At 37.1% G+C, this 13,825-nt stretch overlaps 1 pseudogene; it reads right to left on the bottom strand.

Moving 5' to 3' along the window:
- Nucleotides 1-11,790: 11,790 nt before the first annotated feature.
- Nucleotides 11,791-11,890, bottom strand: LOC128620906 (uncharacterized; annotated as a pseudogene).
- Nucleotides 11,891-13,825: the final 1,935 nt, after the last annotated feature.

The following is a 13,825-nucleotide window of genomic DNA, read 5'->3' on the forward strand; positions in this document are numbered from 1 at the left end:
AGTTTAAGATCTTCAAACGAAATACAACATAAAACAAAGGTAACCTGAGTAAACACAATACTTTATTTGTTTATTTATTTTACTGAAGCAAAAATCCAACACCTCCCAAATCCAAGTTATCCAACACCTATCATCAATGTGGAAAAACGGATTGCTCCCTTAAACATAAAATCTGGTTGTTCCACCTTTATCAGCAACAACTGCAACCAAATGCTTCCGATAACTGGAGATCAGTCTTTCACTTGCGTCTAGGACTAGGGTTTGCTCCTATGCTTTATATCATTGTCTTGCTGCATAATCCAGTTGCGCTTGAGTTTCAACTTACGGACTGAGGACCGGACATTCTCCTTTAAGATTTTCTGGTAGAGAGCAGAATCATATTTCCCTCAATTATTGCAAGTTGCACAGGCCCTGAAGCATCAAAGCATCCCCACACCATCACACTCCCACCACCATGCTTGACCGTAGATATGATGTTCTTTTTTTTGGAATTCAGTTTTTGGTTTACACCAGATGTAATGGTACCCTCCTATCTTCCAAACAGTTCTACTTTCGACTCATCAATCCACAGAACATCCTCACAAAAGGTTTGAGGATCATCAAGGTGTGTTTTGACAAAAGTCAGATGAGTTTTAATGTTGTTCTGGGTTAGCAGTGGTTTTCACCTCTTTACTCTTCCATGGATGCCATTTTTTCCCGGTGTCTTTCTGATCGTGGAGTCATGAACAGTGACCTTTATTGATGTAAGAGAGACCAGTAGGTCCTTTCATGTTGTCCTTGGCTCTTTTGTGACTTCCTGGAAGAGTAGTTGCTGTGCTCTTGGAGGAATTTTGGAAGGTCGGCCACTTCTGGGAAGGTTCACTACTGTGCTGAGTTTTTCCATTTGGAGACAATGGCTCTCACTGTGGTTCTTTGGAGTCCCAGAACCTTTCAAATGGCTTTGTAAACCTTCCCAGACTGATGTATTTCAATCACCTTCTTCCTCAACATTTCTGGAATTTCTTTAAATTTTGGCATAGTGTATTACTGGGTAAAACCTTTTAACCAACTTCATGCTGTTACAAAAAGTTCTATTTAAGTGCTGATTTGATTGAACAGGGTTTGCAGTAATCAAGCCTGTTGTGTCTAGTCCAGCTGAACCCAATTATGAATGCAGTCCCACAGATTTGGTGAATTAGTAACTATGGGGGCAAATACATTTTCACACAGCCCCAGTTGGTATTGGATAACTTTTTGGCTTTTAAAACCTGTATTTTGTGTTTAATCAGGATTTACTTTTAATCTCTGAAACAATTTATATGAGATATAAACAGAAACAGAAGAAATCAGGAATACTTTTTCACAGCACTGTATTTGTTGGTTTGGCATCTGTGTTTTTGGTCTTATTTTATATGTCCATGAGTCTCCAGCACTCAAAACGAATGGGGAAAAATGGACAGGGTATATTATTATTCAGGAAATAATCGCTGTTTAAGCATACATTTGAAGAAAACATGTTTAATATGCATCTCCAGACCTATAGAGTGAGATACTGACATGGCAAAGTGACCTCTTTAGAAAGGACTCATTGCCTTAAACAGCATGAAGAGAGCCCTTTATATGCATCCTCACCCCCCCCCCCCTCTCTCTCTCTCACTCTGTCTCAAATTTCCAGTCTAGAGATGAAAACAGTGCAGATAAAAAGGTTTTTCATTGATGTGAGATTGGACAGTATTATCATTCCAAACGGTGGAATGAGGTAAAGGAATGGTATTTAGCTCTGTTGGTGTGAGCCGAATAACAATAGCACTCTTAAGAGCATCCTCTAGATCAGAGCTTTCAAAGTTTTCAGCCCCTGACCCTTTTTTGATATGAATATAAATCCTGAATCCTGCCATCCCTTTTGAACAAAGCACTAATTTGATTCACCACCTATTAAAAAAAAGAATTGCCTTAAGTTAACGTTTAACAGTTGGAGTTTCCCCTTAAATGTTATGCAGTCAAGGGCGTAAATTTAACCCATGGTCTGTGTAAGACTTTATACATTGTGGGTAGCACAGTAAATGATATTTACTGTATTATCTGTGGATAACAGCTTAAAGTTGAAATACTGAGATTCAAAGTCTTCAGAGTATTTTCTCCTGACTATATCTGAATGCATAATGTACATGCTATTTTCTTTTTCCAAATTTGCAAAGCTGTGAACCTTGTGTCAACTGAGCTCTGTATTAAAACATGAAAAGGAAAATGTCAGTATTAGAGACTATCATACTGGGTTAATAATCCTGCAGGCATTTTATATTTCTGAGTTTATTTCTAAACTAATACCAACAAAGGGAGAAGCCTTTTTTACCTGTCAGTACACAATTGTTTTCTTAGACATCAGTATTTTCTGAGATGTTAATGTTCTCAAATTGTTTAATTATTAAATTATGTGATGAAACTGCACCATAAATCTTTATGTATTTCCTGCAGCAGAAATATCGCCACACTCATTTCACTTGTCAAGTTCAGTTCACTGGTGCACTCAGGATTAGAGCTTTGGTTGGTTCCCAAATTGCATATTAGTGTAGAAAATGTATGTGCACCACCATTAACCTACCATTTGTCTTCTTGTTTTTTGTTGATCCTTCTTTCTGAGGACCATTCAGACTTTACTGATATATATTTGTTCATCTATGTCCTCTTTAGGAGAGGGAGATAGTAAATAAATGTACATTTGAAGGTTAATATGGGTGAATGGTGGGTATAAGCATATGAAATTAGATGTGACAGCAGACATAATACAGATGCAACAGTAGATTTAATACATGCGTGATGCCTATTAGGGCAGGGGTGGGGGATGAAAGAAAGAAAGAACTAAAATAAATTATAGTGATTGTAATAATTGAAAAAATTTAATTCAATTTTAGTTGTATAGCACTTTTAATAATGGACATTGCCACAAAGCAAATTTACAGAAACGTGAGTGGCAAAAGTATGTGAACCTTTGCTTTCAGTATCTGGTGTGACCCCCTTGTGTTGCAATACCTGCAACAAAATTTTTCCAGTAACTATTGATCAGTCGGCATTAAGGAATTTTAGCCCATTCCTCAGTACAGAACAGCTTCAACTCTGGGATGTTGGTGGGTCTCTTCACATGAACTGCTTGCTTCATGTCCTTCCACAACATTTCTATTGGATTAAGGTCAAGACTTTGACTTGGCCATTCGAAAACATTAACTTTATTCTTCTTTAACCATTTTTTGGTACAACAACTTGTGTGCTTAAGGTCTTTGTCTTGCTGCATGACCCCCGTTCTCTTGAGATGCAGTTCATGGACAGATGTCCATACATTTTCCTTTGGAATTTGCTGGTATAATTCAGAATTCATTGTTCCATCAATGATGGCAAGCTGTCCTGGCCCAGATGTAGCAAAACAGGCCCAAATCATGATACTACCACCAACATGTTTCACAGATGGGATAAGGTTCTTATCCTTGAATGTAGCATTTTCCTTTTGCCAAACAAAACGCTTCTCATTTAAACAAAAATACTATTCTGGTCTCATCCATCCACAAAACATTTTTCCACTAGCCTTCTGGCTTGTCCACGTGATCTTTAGCAAACTGCAGAAGTGCAGCAATGTTCTTTTTGGAGAGCAGTGACCTTCTCCTTGCAACCCTGCCAGTGTTCTCCTGATGGTGGACTCATGAACATTAACATTAGCCAATGTGAGAGAGGCCTTTAGTTGCTTAAAAGTTACCCTGAGTAGACCTTGCAGACTATTGCTTGTCTTGCTCTCGGAGTGATCTTTCTTGGTCGATCACTCCTGGGGAGGGTAACAATGGTCTTGAATTTCCTTCATTTGTACACAATCTGTCTGACTGTGGATTGTTGGAGTCCAAACACTTTAGAGATAGTTTTGTAACCTTTTCCAGCCTGATGAGCATCGATAACTCTTTTTCTGAGGTCCTCAGAAATCTCCTTTGTTCGTGCCATGATACACTTCCACAAACATGTGCTGTGAAGATCAGACTTTGATAGATCCATGTTCTTTAAATAAAATAGGGCACTCACTCATATCTGATTGTCATCCCATTGATTGCCAAAAGTATGTGAACCTCTAGGATTAGCAGTTAATTTGAAGGTGAAATTAGAGTTAGGTGTTTTCAATCACAGATAATGTTGGATCATTTTCTTTAATAAATATTGTTGTCTCATTTGTTTAAATGGATTCTCTTTGTCTACTTTTAGGACTTGTGTGAAAATCTGATGATGTTTTAGGTTATATTTATGCAGAAAAATAGAACATTCTAAAGGTTTCTCAAACTTTCAGGCACCCCTGTATGGTTTCTAAGTGGTACCATCCACAGTACTCTCACTGATCTCTATGCTGTCCTAAAGCAAATAATGTATGCATGTGTAATTTGGTTAGTGTTTGTGAACATTGTGCTAGTGTTGTGTGTTATGGCTTTGGCTATTTGATGTGGTGTGGCTGTAGGGAATCTGTTAGCTATTGTGAAGTGAATCACTTACATAGATGATGAGTGGTGTCCAAATAGAGTTGAATTCTGTAGTTTTATTTAATTTTTTTTTATTGAGGCAGAGAGTTTTACCATTGTTATTTAATCAGTTATTGCATTTTTCCAATGTGTGAGATTAATATTGTTTTTTCATTTCCAGTTTATCAATATGGATTTCTTGGTGATGGTTAATGCTGTAAGAAAAACTGTGGTGCTTTCCTTAGTGATGTTGTTTTCAGATGCATTTCTGATTAAACCGAGTGACGGTATGATTCAGGAGATGGGATAATTTCTTGTTTAACAGGTGTGTAGTCCCATATTTAGATTGATTTTTAAAGCATATGATGGATGTTGAGTTGTACAGTGAGGGAAAAAAGTATTTGATCCCCTGCTGATTTTGTACGTTTGCCCACTGACAAAGAAATGATCAGTCTATAATTTTAATGGTAGTTGTATTTGAACAGTGAGAGACAGAATAACAACAAAAAAATCCAGAAAAACGCATGTCAAAAATTTTATAAATTAATTTGCATTTTAATGAGGGAAAAAAGTATTTGACCCCCTCTCAATCAGAAAGATTTCTGGCTCCCAGGTGTCTTTTATACAGGTAACGAGCTGAGATTAGGAGCACACTCTTAAAAGGAGTGCTCCTAATATCAGTTTGTTACCTGTATAAAAGACACCTGTCCACAGAAGCAATCAATCAGTCATATTCCAAACTCTCCACCATGGCCAAGACCAAAGAGCTCTCCAAGGATGTCAGGGACAAGACTGTAGACCTACACAAGTCTGGAATGGGCTACAAGACCATTGCCAAGCATACTGGTGAGAAGGGGACAACAGTTGGTGCGATTATTCGCAAATGGAAGAAGCACAAAAGAACTGTCAATCTCCCTCGGCCTGGGGCTCCATGCAAGATCTCACCTCGTGGAGTTGCATTGATCATGAGAACAGTGAGGAATCAGCCCAGAACTACACGGGAGGATCTTGTCAATGATCTCAAGGCAGCTGGGACCATAGTCACCAAGAAAACAATTGGTAACACACTACGCCGTGAAGGACTGAAATCCTGCAGCGCGCGCAAGGTCCGCTGCTCAAGAAAACACATATACATGCCCGTCTGAAGTTTGCCAATGAACATCTGAATGATTCTGAGGACAACTGGGTGAAAGCGTTGAGGTCAGATGAGACCAAAATGGAGCTCTTTGGCATCAACTCAACTCGCCGTGTTTGGAGGAGGAGGAATGCTGCCTATGACCCCTGGAACACCATCCCCACCGTCAAACATGGAGGTGGAAACATTATGCTTTGGGGTTTTTTTTCTGCTAAGGGGACAGGACAACTTCACCGCATCAAAGGGACGATGGACGGGGCCATGTACCGTCAAATCTTGGGTGAAAACCTCCTTCCCTCAGCCAGGGCATTGAAAATGGGTCGTGGATGGATATTCCAGCATGACAATGACCCAAAACACATGGCCAAGGCAACAAAGGAGTGGCTCGGGAAGAAGCACATTAAGGTCCTGGAGTGACCTAGGCAGTCTCCAGACCTTAATCCCATAGAAAATCTGTGGAGAGAGCTGAAGGTTCGAGTTGCCAAACGTCAGCCTCGAAACCTTAATGATTTGGAGAAGATCTGCAAAGACGAGTGGGACAAAATCCCTCCTGAGATGTGTGCAAACCTGGTGGCCAACTACAAGAAACGTCTGACCTCTGTGATTGCCAACAAGGGTTTTTAAACCAAGTACTAAGTCATGTTTTGCAGAGGGGTCAAATACTTATTTCCCTCATTAAAATGCAAATCAATTTATAACATTTTTGATGTGCGTTTTTCTGGATTTTTTTGTTGTTATTCTGTCTCTCACTGTTCAAATAAATCTACCATTAAAGTTATAGACTGATCATTTCTTTGTCAGTGGGTAAACATACAAAATCAGCAGGGGATCAAATACTTTTTTCCCTCACTGTAGTTCCTTGGGTAGATATGGGAAGGATATAAAGGTGTCAAAACAACACCTTTTGACATTGTTTTGATGGGTAATACTTTTTTCTACCTGTATGGAAAAGTTTGGTATCTTTGTGGTGTTTGAGTAATTGGGCTTGAGCAATATGGGAGTGTGTGTTTGGTTAGTAGAAGAGTTTGTGATTTTATAAAAATTTCCACTAAACTGTCAGAGTCGCTGCAATCGCTGTCTAAAAAAACTAACATGAGGTTCGGGACACACCTTGTGACTGTCACTTGTGTTGAAGGTTGATTTGACCACCATGGAACAATCACATCGAGGAAATGAAACTAATATAAATGAGGGAAAAGTCATTCAAAAATATAAAATACATTTTTTAAATAAATTCTTGGTAGTGGAGTGACCTTTGCACTCTATTTGATTATATTGCACCATTATCTTTATAAGTCTTTATAAGTCTTTACAATAGTTAATGTAGACTAAATTTCTCATAAAATTTCTCAAAAAACTTTTATGTTTTGTGAATGTTATACTAAGCGGCTCATTCACTGCTATTTCTGCAGTCTAGAGTTTATTTTAAAAGCACAATAAACCCATAATCTAGAGTGCACAAATCCATATCAGTCCAGGCCAAGGGTAGGTTTCATTTAACAATAGGCTTCAGTAACAGAGGAAAAGACATAGTCATCTGGCTTCCCATTTATCTCAATTATATGCTTTATGGTCTGCTGCAATGAGTCTGTAAAGTGAAATTGCTAATATTGAATTCACATTTAAATTGTTCAAATGTAGGAGTTAATGAATCTGTAGAAATGTCACAAACATCACGTAAATATCATCTAAGCCAAATGAGGATCACGCAAACATTCTTTTTTTAAAACCACACTGATATTTGCGTCCTGCATGCAGCTATATACTTTACCTCATTCTAATAGATAAATAAATAAAATGCATATTGAACAATTTTCATAATGTCTGTCTCTTACAAGCACCATCTCGTCTGTGACTGCACTGTTATTTTTGTAATTTCATGAGAAACTATTTTGTAAAATATAAGTCTTCTGCAAATGGAGTTTGTCTCACCAGTAGAAGAAGAGTTTATTCTGTGTTGTGACTTTGCCTTTGGCGTGCCTGTGTAATCCTCGTGCATTGGCCCCCTAACCTACACCGCTGAAATGACTCCCGAGAGACTTCCTGAAGACACACAGCCGTGCTTTTGTGAGCTTTCCGTGAAGGAGAAAGCCAAACAACACAGAAAAGCGGTAATGATTGAGGACTGTCAGACCTTAAGCATTAAATGTCCTCAAGGGTCGAGCCAATAGAGCCTCTGTCTCTGTCTCTGTCTCGCTGTCTGTGCAGAATGGCATTATTTGTCTTCTAAAGCTTTTACCTCCATTACACATTGGGCAATCTGCCCAACCATTATCAGTGCTTGTGAGATTCATGGTCACAATATGATGTCACACTACATAATACTAGTTAGAAAACATTTTATTTCTGATCTTTAAAGATTATCACAGGAACTGGTAACAATTTACTATAAGGCCACAAGTAAGCATATATTAAAACTTAAGTAATGCTTTTAGTTAATGCTGCTGTTAATTAGGATAATAATAAATCTCACACATTGACAGCCTCTGAGTCATATATGACTAACCATTAATAATGCTATTATTTAAGTATTAATATCTTGCTAACTCAGTCTGGTAATTAATCCCATGACTTGCAGTATTAAGATAAATGATAACCTCCCACCCCCACCATTTTTGGTTCTATAGTAACAGGTCATTCACAGGAATTTGTAGAGCAGACGATGCACATAATCTAAGGCTAATAATAAACAAACTGAAGAAAATGTGCTGTTATTTAACTATTATTTAGTCTCCAATATTAGCACTTTGTAATATTTAGTAAAGATAAAGTGCTTTCCAGTTCAAGAGAGAGACAAAAATGTCATGTGATGAAACTACTGTTTACAGCAGTTATAACATAAGTGATAACAGGAAATAACTTGTCTTGTGGATTTTTCACAATATTAAATCTTTATTGTTAAAAGTATGACATGACGTTCATTAATAAATTCAAATTTATGCATTTCACAACCACAGGTTACAGGGGAGTAGATTAAGTGTTTGAATTAGCAACATACACGTATATAAATATGTAACATACAAATCTGAAATAAATAAAGTCTTTAGGTATTATGGATATGTAATTGTTTTGTAAAAGCTTAATTCTGAAATATTATCTTGAAGTTGTTGAGCAGCAGATATGGATTAGAGTTCTGAGCTTGAAGAGTTTACACTACTGGATAAGATAAGATAAGATAAGATAATACTTTATTAATCCCCAGAAGGAGAAATTAGGGAATGCCCCATCGCTAGGAATATGAGCAATGCTCATAAACATCAACTACCTGGCTGTACTGTCATAGATAAAGGAGGTAACTCTGGACTTCATTTCCCAGCAGCCACTGCACCATACTACATCATTGTCACATGACCACCTGCACCTGTATCACGTTTCTGTTTAACGAGCACTTATACATATATAGCCACTGTTTGTACTGCTTCCTTGTCTTATGTATTGTCTGTCCTGACCTGTGTCCCTGTACCATGTTTCGTTTCATAGTTTATGTTTAGCCTTAGCCACAGTATTTTGCCTAGTTGTCTTAGTGTCTTTGTTTTGTTGATTGTTTGTTTATAAAACTGTCTGAAGATCTGCGCTTGCTTCCGTATCTCCAACTTTGTAACGTGACAGTATGCATGGATAACTTGTAAGTATAACTTGTATATAACTTGTAACTGTATAACTTGTAAGTCACTTTGGATAAAAATGTTTGCCAAATGAATAATGTACCTGGGATTCTAATTAACTAATGACATTTAAATAACAAAAATATCACTTGTTTTCCCATGAACCCTCTTCTCATGGTTTGGATGGTTGTGTTAAGTGTTTGTGCCTGTGGTTTCTCTGGACATTGTGATTAGGTAAAATTTGAATCGATCAGAAGGAGAGAGAGAGTTGAACCCAGTGAAGGGCAGATAAATTTCACCTGTTCAAGAGTTGTTGGATCAATTCCACCCCCTGCTTCTCTAAAGGACATTTCTATCAATTACAATTTCGAAAATCAGCTACATGCTCTTGCTGGATTGGGAACTTATTAGAGAAATAGATTTTTAACTTTTCTCTATGACCCTAAAATGTGCTTTATTTGCTTCAGCACTGGGACTATATGATCGTGACAAATTGGTCTTGTAATAAAGTGATTTACTGCCAATTGATTATTTTAATACACAATTAATATGCTCTGTAATTAAGCATGCTTTGTGACTATTTGATTACAGATTACTGTGATTCCTACATGTTTGACTAGATGTATTTGTAAATAGAAATGCTTCATTTTTAATTCATCAGATATACTGCAGAGTTTAATTGTCAATCTCTGTGATTAATTAACTGCAGCTTAATATGTAATTAACTGTGCAGCCCTAGCGGCAAAAACCTTGTTAAGTCTAAATGAAGTATTTTATGCGAAGGGTAAGATTTCTTGAGCTTTAACCATATGCATGAAGAATATCACCACTGATATTTGTGCCAGTGTAATCTGATATATTGAGTAGAAATTAAAACAACAGTTAGAGAACTAGAAATAAACACGCTATTTAGGTCTACCTTGACAAAGGTGCCCTAACAAGAACTTCTGGCTCTGCCACAGTTTTTCCAATTAGTTTTGATTGCTTTAAAGTCCAGTGGAGCAGAAAACCATTCACCATTAATGCTGGAATGTGACAGAACAGTGCATTTATTATTTTGTAAACATTCATAAGAATTTTTTCCTGCTCAGTTTTACACCAACATTTGCAGGGAAAACATGAGACATTTTCTTCTATATGTTATCGCCTCTTTTTGTATAAGCAATGGCCACACATTTTCAATTATCATGCGCTGTAAATGGCTAATTATATTGTTTGTGATGCTGTTTGCAATTTCTCCTGTAGCTTTTCCTGCAGACAATCTGATCTATAACAATAAATAGTCATTATTAAAAAGGAAGAAGGCATAGCAGGATGTAAGGGTCCATCCAGCTGGATAAAAAGCAAAATAACTTTTACGTTTCTCAAACGATTTCAATGGTTTATGATCAACGTGGAGTAGAAAAAAAGTTCTGTCTCCAGTTACTTAGAATCTCGATAGTTAGATTTGGAAAATTGTTCATTGTCATAAGGAATTGTGAAAACTCATGCTTGTCAAGCATAGATTTGGCTTATATTTCTTGGTTAATAAATGCTGAGATGTCTCTAATGTAATATAATTTAATGTACATGAAATATGCATAAAGGTGCATGTGCATAAATGTTTTTTTTTTGTCATTGTGACAATGTATTTTTCTGCCTTCAACCCCATCTTTTAGCTTTTCTTGTGCTCCAGGTCAGAATTCTGTTAACAAAGCTTGATTTTTTTCAGTATTTAAAAATGACCTAAATAGTGCATCTTTAAGTACTAATAATTGACCATCATTGTACCAAAATGGAACAAAATCAGAAAATACAAATGAAATAGTGAGATACTGGCAGTCCATCTGCTTTCTAAATTTTATTAATAATAAAAGAATACAGATATACTCCAAAACAGACAATTACAAAGATAATTCTAAGATTTTGAATACTCTTGTCTGCGTAGATGTGGGATAATAATTTAGCGTATGTAACAAATGCGCCTCTGCTGGTCGTAGTAGTGATGCAGTAAATCTATAGTTTGCTGAAGAAGCATCAATAAATTCAAAATATTGAGCAGCACAAGCACAGTCCTGTAGTCCACCATCATAGTTTTGAATGTCTTGTGCGTTGTTTTGAAGTACTCGCGCACATGAACGCACTGAACACGTAATACGTGTGGGTATGACGTCATCGTTTTCACAAATTGTCTTTCTTTGTACGTTTACACGGAGGACTTGCACTTTCAAACCCGTTTTCAAAAGTTGCCATTTCAGGCCCCAAAGTGCCACTGCCATGTAAACAAACAACCATACCACAAAAAAAAGTTTTCTGTTTTTAGTTGAAAACGTTGTCATGTAAATGACCCCTTAGACTGGCCAAGTCAATCATGAGTCCTTAACCTAATTGAGCAACATTCCACCTCCTGAAGAGGAGACTGAAGGGAGAAACCCCCGAAACAAACAACTGAAACAGGCTGCGGTAAAAGCCCGGAAAAGCATCACAAAAGAAGAAACCAACAATTTGGTGATTTCAGTGAGTCACAGGCTTGATAAATACCAGACAATAAAAGCTGAAATCTCTTGTCTTTTTGATCTCAAACCCAAATGTTTTTGGTGTATAGGACAAGCAAATGTACTGGTGATTTTGTGTGTCATCCTTGTGCAGGGGCCATGCAAATCTTTTCTGTATTCCAATTTAAGTATATGTGCTGCCGTAGTAAGCAAATTAATTGGGCTTGCTGTTCCAGTGGTTTCGGAAGGGACAGGATATACAATAGATACAGCTCTGTTAAAACCATCCACAAAAACCCATATATCAATCAGTTAGAAAATAAATTGTGTAAAATGTATGTAATTAGGCTGTAATTATGCATGAAGCAAGCAAATTCACCCATTCTGCTGTAATACTTTCCTGTGCTGGGTTGCTGGTGAGCCAAAGATCCTGGCTGGGGTATAAATACAATTGAAATAACATTTTTAAAAAAAATAAATTTTCATCAACCTTAGACTAAATAGCTATTTTATTATAATAAACTAGATACAGTAATATAGTTCACTACAAACTATTCTGTTCAGCATTCAGTGAACACATACACATACGCATACACACAATAACACAGACCTCAGTGCAGCTCAAAAGGGACCATAAAAAATTTGCTTGATGGTTGCTTTAATTAATGTCAAGGATTCATTAAGTCTTTGTAATAACAGTATTACTACTTGTATCTCCAGACAAAGCTTTTGATTATTTCATGCTCCTGCGTATCTGTTCCACACTACTAACTAATGCGCAATTCATTCATTAACCCGATGAGGGTCGTTGTATTGAAGTGTGGATTGCTGTTACTTAGTCAATGGGATAAAGAGAAAGAGCACGTCCACAGGTGATGCAGACACTTCAAAGCCATTAGTGCAGAGATGTTTGAGAGCGAAATACATCTGCTCATCTCTCACAAGCCCGTAGACAGACCCTCAGACTCAATCAGCTATTGTTTCTGTTTTTATATTGCCAAATGTCTGAAGCTAGCAGACTCTACCACCAGCAAACGTTGTGTAACATACAGCCAGTAAAATGCTTCTAATGCAGTGAACAAAGCAGTACCAACAATTACCAGTCACTTTCAGTAATAAATGGCAAAGAGGCAATTCATTTTCCCACCAATCCAAACAAAAAGGTCATTAAAGCAACCTTTCAGACAATAGGTAATTTGTGTACATAATCTATTAAGTGAACAGCTATTTGTAGCTACTCGGACAAATGCGGAGACGATAATAGTATGGAAAGTGAAGATAAGTGGAACTGTCTGAGTATTGATCCATCTGCAGCTTAGCACTCAGTCCCAGATATTGAGACCAAGCCGTTGGAAAGTTGTTAAATAACCTGCAGCTTTAGTCATTTTGTGTGCATCTGTCTTATTAGAGTGAAAATTAAGCAGCTATGTATGGTGTGAGTCAGGTGTGAATCTTTGTGTGCAAGAAAGTAATAGTGCATAGTATTTGTATGTGTATCTTGTATAATAAAGCAAGCATTATATTTGCATGTACAGTTACAAATGTGTAGACAAATGAAGCTGCTAGATTTTGTATGTGTTTGAGATATACTTTGTGCAGAACCTGGCTGAAGCTGTGTGTGAATGTGTTACTGATTATCATTGTGACAGCATCAGCAGCACTCTCACATCACATATTTATCATTCCAGTGGTCGTTCAGCCTGCACAAAGCCCTTTGCCGTCTCACTCTTCCCCTGACATTCCTCATTAGGCCACTGTGTTACTAGCCTCAAAATTATCCACCTGCTGCACGTACTCACACACACCTTCACACAGAAAATCAATACAGATCCGAGTATAAAAAGTGACCTTGATACGTTCAAAAGTGAGCTTAAAGTTCCCAAAGGCACAAGTGTGTATGACATTTATATGACAGCTAAAAAATGACGACATATAACAATTGGCAAAAAGGTTGATATGAACCATGGTGAATAACACAGAAATGGAGAGAGGTATTGTATGTCTGATATGAACGCTCTCTATATTCTCACTCTCATGTTATAGCAGGTTGTACGCTAGTTAAAAAAAAAAGAGAAAAGTACATAGTTCTAATGGTAACACTTTATACATACTGTGTTTCACAACATAGGCTACTAATACTTTTTATTT

This window comes from Ictalurus furcatus, chromosome 16 (assembly GCF_023375685.1).
Source record: "Ictalurus furcatus strain D&B chromosome 16, Billie_1.0, whole genome shotgun sequence".
NCBI lineage: Eukaryota > Metazoa > Chordata > Actinopteri > Siluriformes > Ictaluridae > Ictalurus > Ictalurus furcatus.